Genomic DNA, 16909 nt, shown 5'->3' with positions numbered 1-16909 from the left:
AAGTAAAAGATAAGCATGTCTAGTAAACATAAAACCATGGGAAGTTTGAGAACAGTCCATCAACAGATTACATTGTCACATGATTAAGCTGATGGACCTATATGTAATCAATTAAAAATATGAGTGGTTTCTAACAACCAAAGGCAGGCTAAAAACAAAAGAATAAGAAGTATGTTTCCCTTTGTCCAGGGGAGAATTGGTTCTGCACTGCCAGAGGTTTCTTCCCATTGGTGTAAAATGATAAAACTGTCTGTCAATGGAAGTGGACCTTTGAGTTGAGTGGTTCATTTTGTCATTTTGTCCTCAAAGTAAGTATCACTGGAGAGGTCAACATTTATTGCCTATCCCTAAACTAACTGGATTGCTAGATTAGATAAATAGGAACTGAGCTAATTACATTGTTGCTTGTCTGGACTTACATTATGAACAGACTGAAGTGAACATGTTCACATATTCCCACGTTTTACTCCATCTGTCAACACTTTCCTACTCACGTAACTATCTATATCCATTGTAGACTCCATGTATCGTCCTCCATACTTTTGTGTCATCAGCAAATTTAGCATCTATGCATCAATCCTTCCTTCCAGGTAATTTATATGGACTATAAATTATAGCAGTCCCTGCACTGATTCCTGTGGCATTCGACTTGTTACATTTTATCAGCCTCAACATGAAGTATATATGCTTACTCTCTGATTCTTGTCAGCTAACCAATCCTCCATCAGTGTGAGCATTTTATCCAGTATACCATGAGCTTTTACTTTATGTAGTGACCTTTCATGTGGAACCTTATCAATTGTATTCTGGAAGTCCACATCTACACATTCCCCTTCATCCACCTTGCCTGTTTACTTCCTCAAATGAATTCTAATCACTTCGTCAAACAGTTCTGTATTGCAATGTCACAATCTTAAATTACAAATCTGTATGAAGCTATATTTCTCTTTAAATAACATCTCTTTGAATTTACTGTCTGAACTTATGAGTTTAAAGTCTCATGCAGATCTGAGCATTTAAATGAATTGTTGGTGAATAGGTTTGATTCCAATTTGGCAGCCATCTAAAAATCATTACAGATTATAATTGGAATTATAGCTATAAATTATAAAAGCTGGGTGACCTGTTTTGAAACAAATACTTTGGGGATCTCATAGAGGTCTTTACAATTCTGAAAGGTTTTGATAGTGTCAGTTTAAAGAGAATGTCTCCTCTTCTGGGATAATGCATATCTGGAGATTATTGCTATCCAACAGTCACAATGAAATCCAACAAGGAATTCAGTAGTGACATCTTCATCCAAAGAGTGGTAAGAATGTGGAACTCACCGCCAAGAGAGTAGCTGAAATGAATAATGTTGATGCATTTAAGGGGCAATCAAACCAATATTCGAGGAGGAAGGGAACAGTTGGTTAACAATAACAGATTTAGATAGGAAAATGATGGGAGAAGACCGAACTGAAACTTAAACGTTGGTGTGGACAGACAGACTGAATAGCCTGTTTCTGTGCCATATATCCTATGCAGTCCTGAGTAATCATAAATCAAAGCATCTGCATTACAGTGCAACAATCTTCAACAATCCCCAGTTCAACTCTCAATAAACATGTTAGCAACATTTCTTGCTGCATTCCTGACACAGCACCCATAAATGAACTGTACCTCAGCAGAAGTGGCTTTTTTTCTCACCAAATCAATTTATTTGGGGAAAGAATCCAGAAAAATGGTTTAACAGCCAGGCAAAACTTTTTTTTTTGAGTTACAGAGCTATGGAATAGTGGGATCCTGGGGTGTCAGATAACATAGGAACATAGAAGTAAATGATTCATCTCCCTCCATGGCTGGTTATCCAGCGCAGTGCCATATTCCTACACTAGCTCCATATTCCTTGATGTCGTTATTAAGTAGGAATCTATCAATCTCCGTCTTGAATATACTGAATGACTGAGCTTCCAGAATCCTCTGGGATACAAAATTTTAAAGATTCTCCATCCTCTGAAGTTCCTCCACATCTCAGTCCTAAATGGCTTACCTTATATTCTGAGACCACGTCCTCTGTTTCTAAACCCTAATGGTCCGGGGAAACATCCTTTCTGTATCTACTCTGTCGAGTCCTTTAAGAATTTCATAATTTTGTCTGATGTTGTCTTACCTTTTTTTTTGAAATCCAGAGAATATAAGCCCAGATTCCCCAATCTCCTCCAAGACAGACTCACAATCCCATGAGTCAGTTTGATGGATCTCTGCCCAACCCTGCCTATCATAAGAACATCTTTCCCGATTCAAGGGAACCAGCACTGCACACATTCTCTAGGGGCAATCTAATCAATGTTTCAGGCAATTGAAGCAAGATTATTTTGCTCCTGTACTCAAACTGACTTGTAATAAAGGCTAACATACCATTTGTAGCTTTAAATGACTTATAAACCGAGGTCTCTTTCGACATCAACATTTCCCAATCTCTCACCATTTAGGAAATACCCTGCAAATCCGTTCCTTCTTACAAAGTGGATAATCTCACACTTACTATATTGCATTCCTACCTTTGTTCACTAAGTCTGTTAAATCTCCCCAAATCTTCTTTGCATCCTCCTCACAACTCATATTTCCACAAAGTTTCGTATAAAGTTGAACATATTGCAATTCATCCCCACATCCAGATCCCAACAGACTGTGAAAACTGGACCCATGCATTTACCCTTGTAGTCCACTTGTGGTCACAGCCTGCCAAACTGAGAATAACCTATTTGCTCCTATCATCTATTTTTGCTGCTTAAACAATCCTCAATCCATTCTAGTACATAACCACAAACTCTGTCTACTATTCTCATCATCAAAAACTTCTGAAGATCCAAATGCACCACATCCATTGGTCCCTCTGCCTGTCTCTGCTTGTAACATTCTCAGAAAACTCATCAGTTTTGTCAAACACAATTTCCCCTTCATTAATCCATTTTGACTAAGTGTATTCAGAAAATTATTTTCTAACTTCCAGAAATTACGTTCTTTGCAATAGATGAAAGTATTCCTCACTCCCATTCCATTCCTCTCCCTCACCTTTGATGATCTGCATTGTCATTAATGGTCTTTGCACATAAATTAATCAATTAGGAAACATGGGCAATTTACTGGTGGTAGTTAAAGGAAGGCAAAAGAACACCATAGATGATTTGGTGATGGGGAAAAGAATGTTCAGTTGTGTGTACAAGCACTTCTGGATATAGAAAAATGATAAGTTCCTAGTATTTCTCATGCTACCGATGTCAGGCTAATAGGTCTGTAGTTCCCCCTTTACTCCCTACTTCCTTTGGTGTATTGCCAACCTTCTCATCCATAGGCACCATTGCAGAATAAATAGAATTTTGAGGGATGATTACAGATGCACTCATTAACTCTAGCCATCCCTTTCCGCGTCTAGGCTGAAGGTTATTTGGTCTCAGGGATTTTTAACTTTAGTTTCCATTCATTTCTCCAATGCTACTGTCTTATTAATATTAATTTTTTCAGTTCTCAACTTCACTACACCCTCCAATGTTGATTATTTCAGAGGGACTTTTTGGGCTGCATCCTTCATTTTTTTGGCGATATGAATGTATCTTACAATGAGGCCGAGTAAGATAAATTGCTGTACCTTAACAAAGTTGTTAAGGACCTACTTTGCCCTCATATTTCGAATTCCTACTGCTCTGGGTTGCAGTTCAGACTTGTCATTGAGAAACAAATTGAACCAGCTTGATTTTACCCAGATGACATCAGTCACTGAACTGATTTATTTGTGGGAGCATGACAGAGAGATCCCACATAGGTCACCCATCTTTCTCTGGAAGGCGCGAACAGACAGGAGTTCAGACAGCAGTCACCTTCACTGAAACGTTAAAGGATGGCTCCCCATTCCTGCTGCCCTCAGGTCCCACTCCAGCATCTGGCACAGTTCCATCATAGTGTTCTTAGACATATGGAGTCTGGGCCAAAAAGCTCTGGTCCTCCAGCAGATCCTGTGAGGCTGTGACCTGTCCCTGAACTGCTCCTGGAATTGTCATTGGCCCTGATCCCCCTGCATCCACCCTCACCTTCCCATTAAGACAGCAAGTTGTACCTAGAGCAATTCAGATTTAAGTCAGAGTCAAACAGATATATCTGATGAAGTGAAAAGTTCATTTGAAGGTTAAGGACAAACACCACCCTTTACAAGAAACCTTCTCCTCAGTCTTAGGCTTCACCACATTCTGAAAGTTTGAGTCAAGCAGGGAGGTACCTCTAAGAAACAGGTTAATTCCAATTTTTTAAGTTAGGTTTGCAAATAATTGGAAAACAAAATATGTATTTAAGTTGTAGTTAAGATACTTACTAATCTTTAGCTTCTATGCATCAGAGGAAACCTTCTTTTCCCCATTCTACAGCCATTCTAAAGTGAATGAATTACTGGAATATCTTTTTTGTGAATTGTCCATAATTATGTGACCAATATTATTATTGGATCGAAATTAACAGATAAAATATCTTTGCTTTTTCAATATGATGAATATTAAGGTCCTCTTTTGATCGTAAGCTTGGGAAGTGCCTTTTTCTGGATTGCAATCAGTTCACAATTGACCTTTCAATTTGTGTCAAGCTTATCATTTTGTTTAATGATTCTGAGATACAGAATTAACAGTTTTGCTACATTACTAGGAACATGATATTAACTTCTAAGAAAACAAATAAAGCATTTGGTATTAATAAAATATAAAATAAATAAAACTTTTATTTTCAAATGAATTAGCTATCATGGACCCCTTATTTAGATTATACTGTAAACTCATTAAATATTAGTACTTGTGAATGTACCATTGAATGGCCTCATGAAATATTGCGAGGGCTCCTCAGTGTCGTCATCATTAATGTGATTGACAACATGCAAAGTTTAATCCTACAAAGGTTAGCTAAGTGTCTTCTGACCAACAGTGCAGCAGGATGGCTCAGTGGTTTGCACTGCTGTCTCACAGTGCCAGGGACCCAGGTTCAATTTGAAACTCAGGTGACTGACTGTGTGGAGTTTGCATGTTCTCTGTGTCTGTGTGTGTTTCCTCTGGGTACTCCAGGTTCCTTCCCACAGTGCAAAGATGTGCAGGTTAAGTAGATTGGTCATGCTGAATTGTCCATAGTGTCCAGTGATGTGCAGGTTAGGTGGATTTGCCATGCTAAATTGCCCGTTGGGTCCAAGGATGTGCAGGCGAGGTGGACGAGCCATGGAAAATGCAGAGTATATGGATAGGATGGGTTTGGGTGGGATGTTGTTCAGAGGATGTGAACCCAATAGGCCAAACTGCCTGATTCTACACTATAGTGATTCTATGATTGAATTCACTCCAGCACATTTTCCTTCTTGCTGGCATGGGATTAGATGTGTTCATTCCTGTTGAGAAAATGAACATTGTTTCAGGTGCAATCCTGCATTGCCTGGTTCCCCATTGCAAGATTCTGTGAGTTTCAGAGATTTTTCCTCTACCTCTGCTGTTTACTAACCTGCCTGAAATACCACTAATCAGCTGCCTGCCAGGTGTGATATTTCATTCAATAGGACAGCATTGGCAACAACAACCTCAGCCTTTGTTTGTGTCCAGAAAATCAATGTGGCCTCAAACAGTGAATACTTCAATTTAAGTCATGTACCTCAGGATCCCCAGGATATCCTGACAAATGCACATGCGCAGACTCACTCACAATAATTTTGCCTTCCTTCTTGGACCCTGATAATGTCAAACCTGTCTCTCTCTCTCCTTCCATCATCTTGCCGCATTTCTGATCCCCTGTGCACCCTGAAAAATATTCACACCCTTCCTCACCTTCGCAAAAATGCTCATCACATCCTGCCCTTGAAAATTGCTGTTCCTGGCCGATTTTCAGTCCAAACCAAGATTTTGTCCAGGTCTTGCTATGTTTGGGCATTGACTGCTTCAGTGTCTGAGTGTCACAAAGCTGTTCTTTTTCTCAAGGATAATGTGTCCTTGAATTTTTTTCAGATGGGTCGTAAACGGGCTGGGCTCCGTTTAGACTAGTTTATGCAAAGATTGAAGGGTATTGAGAGGCTTTTTTGTTTGTATGTAAACAGTTGAGACTTAAGACAAAAGTGGTCATGTTTTGGAAGTGACCTGTATAATGGAAGGGGAGTGGTCAGCTCTCTAGCTGAGCAGTTCAGTCCAGAACTAGTTGGAATTTCAACAGTATGCTGTGTGGAAACAGGTTCTCTCTCCTTCTGCCCTTCTAGCTTCAACCTGTAAGCATTTGTTCCCTTAAGACATGTTTTAAAGGGGGTTTACTTATTGGGACTGTTGCATATATTCGGAACAGCATAATTAAGTTTGGTTTGGATGGACTGAGTTCTGTAGGCGTTCTTTATTCTGTTCTTTGTGTTTCATTGTGTAATTTTGTGAACAAATTTTTGTCTGTTTTAAAACCTGGTAGTCAACCTTCCAACTTACTCCGGGTAAACGTTGGGCAGCTAGGGGTATATCTTGCATGGGTGATTTATTTGAGGGAGATGTAATGATGTCCTTCGATCAGTTAGTACGGACGTACGAGTTACCTAATAGAGACCTCTTTCGTTTTTTTCAAGTTAGGGATTTTATTCAAAAAAGGACCACACTTTTGACTGATCCCTACAAATCTGACATAGAAAGAGGGGTACTAAGGGCTAACAGTACACTCTCTGTCAGTACTCTATATCACCAATTGGGGGGTGCCACCTCAGATGAGTCTGATCGACTCTGCAAGATGTGGGAAAGAGAGCTGGGCATTGAAGTTTCTTCAGAGGCATGGGAGGATATTTGGGAGAATGCAAGGAAGATATCAATTTGCAGTAGGACCCATGCTTTACAGTTGAAGATTCTCCACAGGGTCCACTTAGCCCCAGACCGTTTGTCAAAATTTAAACCAGGGGTATCTTCAGCATGCTCCAAATGCAAGGTCTGTTCAGGTATTCTTACCCATTGTCTTTGGTCTTGTGACAGGCTTCAAACATATTGGAGCGCTGTGGTGGGTGCAATGGAGAGGAGTTTAGGTGTAGGGGTGGAGAAGGATCCTATTTCACTCCTTTTGGGCCTACCCATTGTATTTCCTGCAGACTCGCATAAGGCAAAACTTTTCAATATTCTTACATTCTGTGCAAGGAAGAATATCTTGCTAGGTTGGATATCAGAAAACCCCCCCAGGCCTGTCGGGTTGGCGGAAGATTGTTATGGAGTATATTCCCCTGGATTTTCTCACAAATATGGTACACCACAAAACTGAGAATTTTTACACAACATGGCAACCCTTTTTGAAATACCTGGACACAGATTTATCTGCCATACTAACAAGGGCTTTTATATAGCCGTAACGATTGTGTTTCATGAGTCCAATATCCAGGGAGGAGGAACTGTGAATGTTTGGCTGGGCTGAGTTATTACTATTTATTTGTTTGTTGTTAGGTATTTATTTAGTGAGTTAAATAGCTCGTTTAGGTTTTTTTTTTAATTTTATACTTCTCTATATATGTTTAGACATTCGTATAGGAGGGTGGGTTGGGGAATTTTTTTTATTATGTGGGTTTAGTTTTGTACTATTTTTGTACTGTTTTGAATTGCATTGTTTTGTATTTGTTGTAATATTTAAAAATCTATTTTTTCTTCATAAAAATATATTATAAAAAAAAACGACAATAGTAAATGAAATCTCATGACCCAGCTGTGAGCAGTCACCATCCACGTACAATTTCTCACTTATTTTAGATCTCATAGGTCTAGTATTTTTACTAACATTACTAACTTTAAAGTCAAAAGAACAAACACTTCTCAGTTATGCAAGTTCATTCTAATCCAATCAGGAGTAACAGCCAGCATTTAGCAAATGCTTAAACCATCTCCTACTTCCCCAGGATAGATGTCATGCAAGCTTGTGTACAATAGATGCAACAATGTGACACCATACTGTTAAAATTTTAATGTACATAAAAGCTGTGCATACACAAGACTACTGTAAAACTGTACTTCGGATTCCATTGCTGCCTCGAGCTGTGCTACTGTGGATGCTCAATAAAGAGGCTAGTTTTGCCACTCCCTGATCTCAGTTGTTATTGAACATGATCCCACAGGTCCAACCCATCCATGCCGACCAGATATCCTCAAATTAATCTAATCCCATTTACCAGAATTTGGCCCATATCCCTCTGAACCCTTCCTATTCATATACCAATCCAGATGCCTTTTAAATGTTGTAATTGTGCCAGCCTTCACCACTTCCTCTGGCAGCTCATTCTATACATGCACCACTCTCTGTGTAAAAAAGTTGTTCCTTAGGTCCTTTTAATATCTTTGCTCTCTCATCTTAAACCTATGCCCTCTAATTTTGGACTCAACTACCCTGGGGAAAAGACCCTGCTGGTTGTTAGGTTACAAATTTCTGGATGTCAGTTGGGATTAAATTGAACTCATTTGCATTTGTAAGACATGAACACATCAAGGAGGGGTGTCAGAAATGAGGAATTTCAGTTATATGGTAAATAGGAGTAGGTGAGACTGTTTTCTTTGGAGACAGAAGACTGAGAGAATGAAAGGAGATTTGATCAAGATGTTCAAAATCACAAGGGATACTGGCAGAATAGAGAGGGAGAAAGTGGTCCCACAGTTGGAGGGATCAAGTTCGAGAGGACACATTTTTAAGTTAATTGGTAAAAGAAACAATGAGGAAATGGGGAAATCATTTTCAGGGGACATGAGTGGTTTGGATCTGGAATGCACTGTCCAAGGGTGAGGAGGCAGCTTCAATTCAGGCTTTTGAGAGCAAATTGGATTATCCAAAGGTGAGGGGTTACACAATGAAGGTCAGGAACTAGCCTAAGGTGAACTGATCATTTAGTAGAGTCAGTGTAGACATGCTGGACTGAATGGCCTCCTCCTGTGCTGTAACCATTGTGCGATTCTATAAGTCAACATCTCAAAAGCATTACCTGCAGGAGAGTCAACTCTGTGACGTTTGATCTAAACAATGGCAGTGAAAGTTTTATTTTTAAACAGCTATATATGGTAAATGGAAATCTTTATACCCAGTTTATGTTAGCAAGTGTGGAATTGTGGCTGGGACAACCTACCATATGCACCCCTCACAAAGGCAGCACAGTGGCTCAGTGGTTAGCACTGCTACCTTACAGTACCAGGGACCTGGGTACGATCCCAGCCTCGGGCGACTGTCTGTGTGGAGTTTGCACATTCTCCCCATGTCTGGGTGGGTTTCCTCTGGGTGCTCTGATTTCCTCCCACGGTCCAAAGATGTGCAGGTCAGGTGAATTGGCTATGCTAAATTGCTCATAGTGTTAGGTACATTAGTCAGGGGCAAATATAGGGGAGGGGAATGGGTCTGGGTGGGCTACTCTTTGGAGGGTCGGTGTGGACATGTTGGGCCGAAAGGCCTGTTTTTTTCGCTCTAGGGAATCTAATCTATACAACAGGCGAGAACACACGCTATCTGTGGATCTGTGCCTGGCTTGACTGAGCACCTGTCAATGCAAAGAAACTCAGGTCAGTGCATAGGACAGTATTTAGCTTGAACTATGAGCCCAGTTCTCTTCAAGTATTTTGCATCAGATGCAGCACTTCTCTGTGTCTCAAGTCTAAATGTCAGAGCTATCTAGTTATTTTCATTTCTTACACTTCATTTACATGATATAAAGCACTTTTATCAAAATAAATGAGATATTTTATCCCTGTTACTGTTTTCAGTTCTAACGTCAGACTCCCTGATGGTGAGAGATACAGGAGAGAGATTTGCATTCACTGCACATGATCACCACCTACAGGTCACTACTGATCAGATTCATTGCCTGGTTTGAGCTGTCAGTATAAACCCTTCTGAAGGCTCCATGTACAAACTCTGAGGATTCAGTCACCCATTTGCAATCACCTACTGTAGTACTCTCATTGGTATTCAGTCAATCAACATCCATCCACATTCCAGGGCAGGTACAGCACGGACAGAGAAACTAAATTAAAGAAGTAACTGCCTGCTTATGATAGTAAACGTGATGGAGAATCAAGCCAAATGCAGAAGGTTTGGAAGGGAGATGTCAAAACAAAAAAGAGAGGCAAAGAGAGATTATGAACAAAGAGTGGCAGTTAAGATAAAGGGAAATTGAAAAATCTTCTAGAAGCACACGGTTGATAAAAGGAGCATAATGGCTGATCAGGGGATCAAGAAAAGAGATTTACATCTAAAATGGCTGCGGTGTTAAATTGATATGTTGCATTTTTCTTTAATATGCTGCCTGGGTAAAGCTCAGTCATTAGAACGGTTTAAGATTGAGAAGGGAATATTGGTTAGCTATCGGTACTTAAAGTGTTCCTTATTCATTCATGCGATGAGAGCGGCACTGGCTAGATCAGCATTTATTACTCATCCCTAATTGCCCAGAGGGTAGTTAAGAGCCAACCACATTGCTGTGGGTTTGAAATCACATGTTGGCCAAATCAGGTGGGGATGGGTGGTTTCCCTCTCTGAAGGACTTTAGTGAATCAGATGGGTTTTTAGAACAATCGACAATGGATTTGCAGCTATCATTAGACCTTTTCAATTCCAGATTTTTACTGAATTCAAATTCCACCATCTGCAATGGCAAAACTGGATCCCCAGAACATTGCCTGGATCTATGGATTAGAACACTCGGCAGTTGTCTTCCCCCATTGAAAAGGCATTGGGACTGGGTGAGATGTATCCAAGGATACTGAATGGAGTGAGAGTGAAAATTTGCAGAAATACTAGTCATTACCCTTTAATCTTCCCTGGATTCAGAAGTGGTGCTGGAGAAATGGAGAATTTGAAACATTATGCTCTTATTCAACAAAGCTTACAAATACCAGTTCAGCAATTACAGACTATTCGGTCTAACTTTAGTCATGGGAGAATCTTCTGGAAACAGTTGTTCAGGATAGAATTAAGTGCCACGCGGAAAAATGTGGTTTAATTCAGAAATTCCCAATGTTAAGGAAAAATTGTGTCAAACTAACTTACTGGAGTTTTTGAAGAGGTCACAGAGAGGGTTGATGAAGACAGAGCTGATGATGTGATGTAGATGGACTTTCAAAAAACATTTGATACAATGCCACAGACCAGATTTATGAGGAACTTTACAGATCATGGAATATAAGGAACATTAGCAACATGGATATAAAATTAGCTCAGTGATAGGAAAACAAGAGTATTGGTTAATGAGGTTTTTTCCAGGCTAGTGGAAGATTTGTAATAGAGTTTCCCAGAGGATTATATCAGGACCCTTTCTTTTTCTGATGATACATACAGATGACATAGATCTTGTTACGCAGCGAATAATTTCAGAGTTTGTAGTCAACACAAAATTTGGGAACATTCTAAACTGCGATGATCACAGGACTCCAAAAGGATGTTGAAAAGTTGGTAGACTGGGCAGATAGGTGCCAGGTCAAGTTCTTTGCGAAGAAGTGAATGGTGATATATCTTGATACAAAGTGCATGGAGGGACAGTATAAATAAATGGACTCTTTTTCAAAAGGGAGCAGAGAGATGTGGATGTATATGTGCATAATGGAAAGCTTGAGTTATAAAGAAAGCCTGGATAGGCTGGGACTTACTTCATTGGAGCGTAGGAGAATGAGAGGTGACCATACAGAGGTTTATAAAATCATGATGGGTATAGATAGGGTTAATGGTCAGGCACCTTTTCCCTTCAGTAGGGGATTTCAAGTCGAGAGGGCATATTTTTAAGGTGAGAAGAGAGAGATTTAAAAAAGACATGAGGGGCAAATTTTCTACGTAGTGGTTGGTTCATGTGTGGAATGAACTTCCTCAGGAAATGGTGGATATGGGTATAATTATTATGTTTAAAAGACATTTGGATAAGTACATGAATAGGAAAGGTTCGGAGGGATATCGGCCAGGAGCAGGAAGGTGGGACTAGTTTAGTTTGTAATTATATCAGGCATAGATGGGTTTAACCGAAGGGTCTGTTTCCATGCTGTATGACTCTATAATGGGTAAAGAGAGCTGTAAATAGAGCAGACAGTATTGTAGATTCCATAAATAGGGGCACAGAATACAAGTGCAGAGAGATCATGAAGAACTTGTATAAGACAGTCCCATTTGACCTCAGTCCCGTTCAAGGCACCACACATTGGGAAAGTTACAAATGCGATGGAGAGACAACAAAAAAGGTTGATGTGATTTTTTACAGGGATGAGAAACTTCAACGGTGATAAGAGATCAAAGAAGTTGGGTGGAGAGGCAAAGGCTGAGGGAGACGTGATTGAAGGTTTCAACATCGTAAGCATTGAGATGGAGTATCCAGAGAGAAACAGATGGGGAACCAGAGAGCGCCATTTTAAAATGTTTTACAAAAGAAACAAATGTGAGGTGCGAAAAAACATTTTCACACACTGAGTGGGTCCAGGTTTTGACTACGCTGCCTAAGATTATCGTGGAGGCAGGATCATCAAGTTATTCAAAAGTCCCTTTCGATGATTATTCAAACAGAAACAATAGAACGTAGAACATTACAGCGCAGTACAGGCCCTTCAGCATTCGATGTTGTGCTGACCTGTTGAACCAATCTGAAGCCTATCTATTCTACACTATCCATTTTCATTCATATGTTTATCCAATCACCATTTAAATGCCCTTAAAGTTGGCAAGTCTACTACTATTACAGGCAGGGCGTTCCACGCCCCTACTACTCTCAGAGTAAAGAAACTACCTCTGACATCTGTGCTATATCTATCAGCCCTCAATTTAAAGCTACATCCCCTCGTGCTAGCCATCACCATCCGAGGAAAAAGGTTCTCACTGTCCACCCTATCTAACCTTCTGATTATCATATATGTCTCAATTAAGTCATCTCTCAACCTTCTTCTCTCTAACGAAAATAGCTTCAAGTCCCTCAGCCTTTCATCATAAGACCTTCCCTCCATACCAGGCAACATCCGAGTAAATCACCTCTGAACCCTTTCCAAAGTTTCCACATCCTTCCTATAATGCGGTGACCAGAACTGTACGCAATACTCCACGTACGGCCAAACCAGAGTTTTGTACAGCTGCGACATGACCTCGTGGTTCCGAAACTCAATCCCTCTACCAATAAAAGCTAACACACTGTATGCCTTCTTAACAACCCTATCAACCTGGGTGGCAACTCTCAGAGATCTTTGTACCTGGACACCAAGATCTCGCTGCTCATTCACACTGCAAAGAAACTTACTATTAACCCAGTACTCTTTATTCCTGTGTGTGAAAAAGGGGAAATGGCAGGAAATTGGCACAAAGTCCAAATGTTCAAAGTGCCAGTGCAGACACACTCCTGGGACAAACACAGCACCAGGTCAGAGACAGGGTAAAACTCTCTCTACTCCTTTCGATAGAAATTAACACTCCCTCAAACTTGTCCCAACCAAACATTCCCAGAACAGGTACAACACAACTTTAGCTACCCAGTAAAGCTCCCTCTGCACTGTCCCCATCAAACACTCCCAGGACAGGTATAGCATGCGGTTACATAAAAGGTTTAAAACACTGATGACCTTAATGGCATCAGTTCAATGAATGGTATCAACCATTCCGCTGTAGGGATGTCATCAGACCAGTTGCTTTAATGTTTCAGAAATATTTTAATATGATCCAATTTGTGAACATGAAGTTCCAGATCAACCAATTGGCTTTGAGGCTGAGACAGAGACACAAAATGTATGTATCCACACTCATGACAAAGTGATTCATTTTACCAGAGCCCGTGGTCTACTGAGTCACAGTGCCTTGCACTAATGCAGTCTGTATTCCAGTAGAGACAGCACTGGCACAAACACAGTCTGTACCCCAGTGTGAGACAGTACTGGCACTAACACAGTCTGTATCCCATTGAGAGATAGCACTGGCGCTAACACAGTCTATATCCCAGTGTGAGACAGCACTGGCACTAACACAGTCTGTATCCCATTGAGAGATAGCACTGGCACTAACACAGTCTGTATCCCATTGAGAGATAGCACTGGCACTAACACAGTCTGTATCCCATTGAGAGATAGCACTGGCACTAACACAGTCTGTAGCTTGGCGAGAGATGACACTGGTGCTAATGCAGTCTGTATACCAGTAAGAGGTAGCACTGGCACTAACACCGTCTGTACTCTGGGGAGAGACGGCAATTGGCAGTAACACAGCCTGTACTCCAGTGAGCGATAGCACTGATGCTAATTCAGGGACAGAAGTGGGTCCTGTAGATGCTGGACATTTGAGTCAAGATGAGAGTGGTGCTGGAAATGCACAGCAGGTCAGGCAGCATCCAACGAGCAGGGAAAATCGACATTTCAGGCAAAAACCCTTCATCAGGATGCTGTCTGTCTTTTCCAGCACCACTCTAATTCTGACACTAATTCAGTCTGTACCCCAGTGAGAGAAAGAACTGGTTCTAACACAGCCTATATCCCTGTGTTAGAAACAGCACTGGCACTAACACAGTCTGTATCCCAGTAAGAGACAGCACTGGCCCTAACACACCCTGGAACTAACACAGTCAGTATCCCAGTGAGAGACAGCACTGACACTAATGGACACTGTATCCCATTGAAAGACAGCACTGGCTGTATCCCAGTCTGTATCCCAGTCAGAGACAGCACTAGCACTAATGCAGTCAATCGTAATGAGTGACAGCACTGGCATGATCACAGTCTGCACCCCAATGTGAGTTACACTGGCCCTAATATAGTCTAGATTAGAGTGGTGCTGGAAAAGCACAGCAGTATCAGGCAGCATCCGAGGAGCAGTAAAATCGATGTTTCGGGCAAAAGCCCTTCATCAGGAATACAGGCGGAGAGCTTGAAGGGTGGAGAGATAAGTGAGAGGAGGGTGGGGGTGGGGAAAAAGTAGCATAGAGTCCAATAGGTGAGTGGGGGAAGGGATGAAGGTGATAGCTCGGGGGGAGGGGTGAGTGGATAGGTGGAAAAGAAGATAGGCAGACAGGACAAGTCATGGGGTCAGTGCTGAGGTGGAAGTTTGGAACTGGGGTGAGGTGGGGGAAGGGGAAATAAGGAAACTGTTGAAGTCCACATTGATGCCCTGGGGTTGAAGTGTACACCTCCAACCTCCTCTCACTTATCTCTCCACCCTTTAGCCTCTCTGCCTGTATTCTTGATGAAGAGCTTTTGCCCGAAACGTCAATTGTACTGCTCCTCGGATGCTGCCTGAACTGCTATGCTTTTCCAACACCACTCTAATCTAGACTGATGGGAGATAATTGGCTGGGTTGGATTTGTTCTGCTTTTTGTGTGCAGGTCACACCTGGGCAATTTTCTACAGCTGTATCCAGTGTCTTTACCATGTGGACTAAATCAAATTGGGTGAACACTGATTTCTGTGATGCTGGAGATCTTTGGAGGAAGCCAAGATGGATCATCCACCTGGCACTTCTGGCTGGAGATTGTTGTGAATGCTTCAGCCTCATCTTTTGCACTGACATGCTTGGCTCTCCCGTAATAGAGGATTGGATGGTTTGCAGAGTCTACCCCTCCAGTAATTTGTTTAATTGCCAATCAGCAGCAAGATTTGTTGTCATGCTTAACATGATATAAGACTTCATGGAGTCCAGAGTTAATGTTGAGAACTCCTACTCATACCGGACAGCCTGGTACACTCCTTCACTCCCAACACGTGCACACCATCAAGCCCAACCCCCATCACCACCAATGGCACCTTCCACTGCAACCACAGAAGGTGTAACCCTTTCTCCCTCCTCATTATCCAAGGGCCCAAATACATTTTTCAGCTGCACTTCCCTCAATCTAATCGACTGCATTTGCTACTCACGAGGTGGTTGCCTCTACATTGGGGAAACAAAGTGTAGACTGAGTGACTGCTTTGCAGAACACCTACATTCTGTCCAAAAAAAGACCCTGAACTTCCAGTTGCCAGACATTTCAACACCCCACTGTGTTCCCTCAGCAACATCTCTGTTTCAGGCTTGTTGCAATACTCCAGGGAAGCCTAGAGCAAGCTGCAAGAACAGCACCGCATTTTCCACTTGGGAACTCTCCAGCTTCTGGACTTAATAAGGCATCAGGCACCTTCTCCCTTGTCCTTACTGCAACCCTCACACACCAGGCCTTCTTATCACATGGTCTGCTGTTTCACACAACTCAGCCCCAAGTAGTAGCTATTCATCCTCCTAGGCTGATTGTTATCCATTTTTTTGTCTGACCAACTGATCTTCTCTCTCTTTGGCTCTATTTTCACCTATCCTTTACATCTTACCCCCTCCCCCGACTCTATCTTCTGCATAAAAAAACATTTTTTCCTCACTATCATTAGTTCTGAGGAAGGGTCTCTGGACCCAAAATGTTAATTTTGATTTTGCTTAACAGATGCTGGCAGACCACTGTGTTTTTCCCAGCAGTTTCTGTGGGATATAGGTGAATTAATGTTATTTCTGCAAATTATAAGTTCTGATACAGAGTAAATGAATTCATATTAGTCTGTGATTGTTTCTCAGCTAGGAGCTGAGTTTGCAAAAATGGGAACTATATAGAGGAAGTATGTTAGCATGAGACGTGATTACAGAACAATGGTAGAAATACAGGCACTAGATAAATGCAGTGAAAAGAGGCCTGTATAAACAGTAGGTTTCCCACCTGTATAGAGGAACAAACCCCAATTAAAAGGGCTTAGTGATAAGATGCTGTGAGGGGCAGCGCAGATGGAGGGAGTAGATAATGGTAAGCAAAGGATGGGATGACGTCAAACAACCTTATGGGAGCCAGAGATAGGCATTTGTCATGGACAAGGCCGGATAAACAGAAGTTGTGGGATCAGTCTTAAGGAAATGAGTAATGTAAGCGGAGGAGGGGGCAAACAATAAAATAAGAAAAAATATGGGGATTCAAACTGT

At 41.4% G+C, this 16909-nt stretch overlaps 1 protein-coding gene across 3 annotated transcripts in view; it reads right to left on the bottom strand.

Annotated features, from left to right (window-relative positions):
• LOC148149876 (ornithine decarboxylase-like) overlaps window positions 1–16909 on the bottom strand; it is a 97893-nt gene that overhangs the window by 65134 nt on the left and 15850 nt on the right. The gene's annotated exons all lie outside the window — the stretch shown is intronic.

Source organism: Chiloscyllium plagiosum, unplaced genomic scaffold (genome assembly GCF_037043375.1).
Source record: "Chiloscyllium plagiosum isolate Xiang-an unplaced genomic scaffold, Cpla_swu_hap1 HiC_scaffold_5, whole genome shotgun sequence".
Lineage (NCBI taxonomy): Eukaryota > Metazoa > Chordata > Chondrichthyes > Orectolobiformes > Hemiscylliidae > Chiloscyllium > Chiloscyllium plagiosum.
This window is presented reverse-complemented; position numbering and strand designations above follow the sequence as displayed.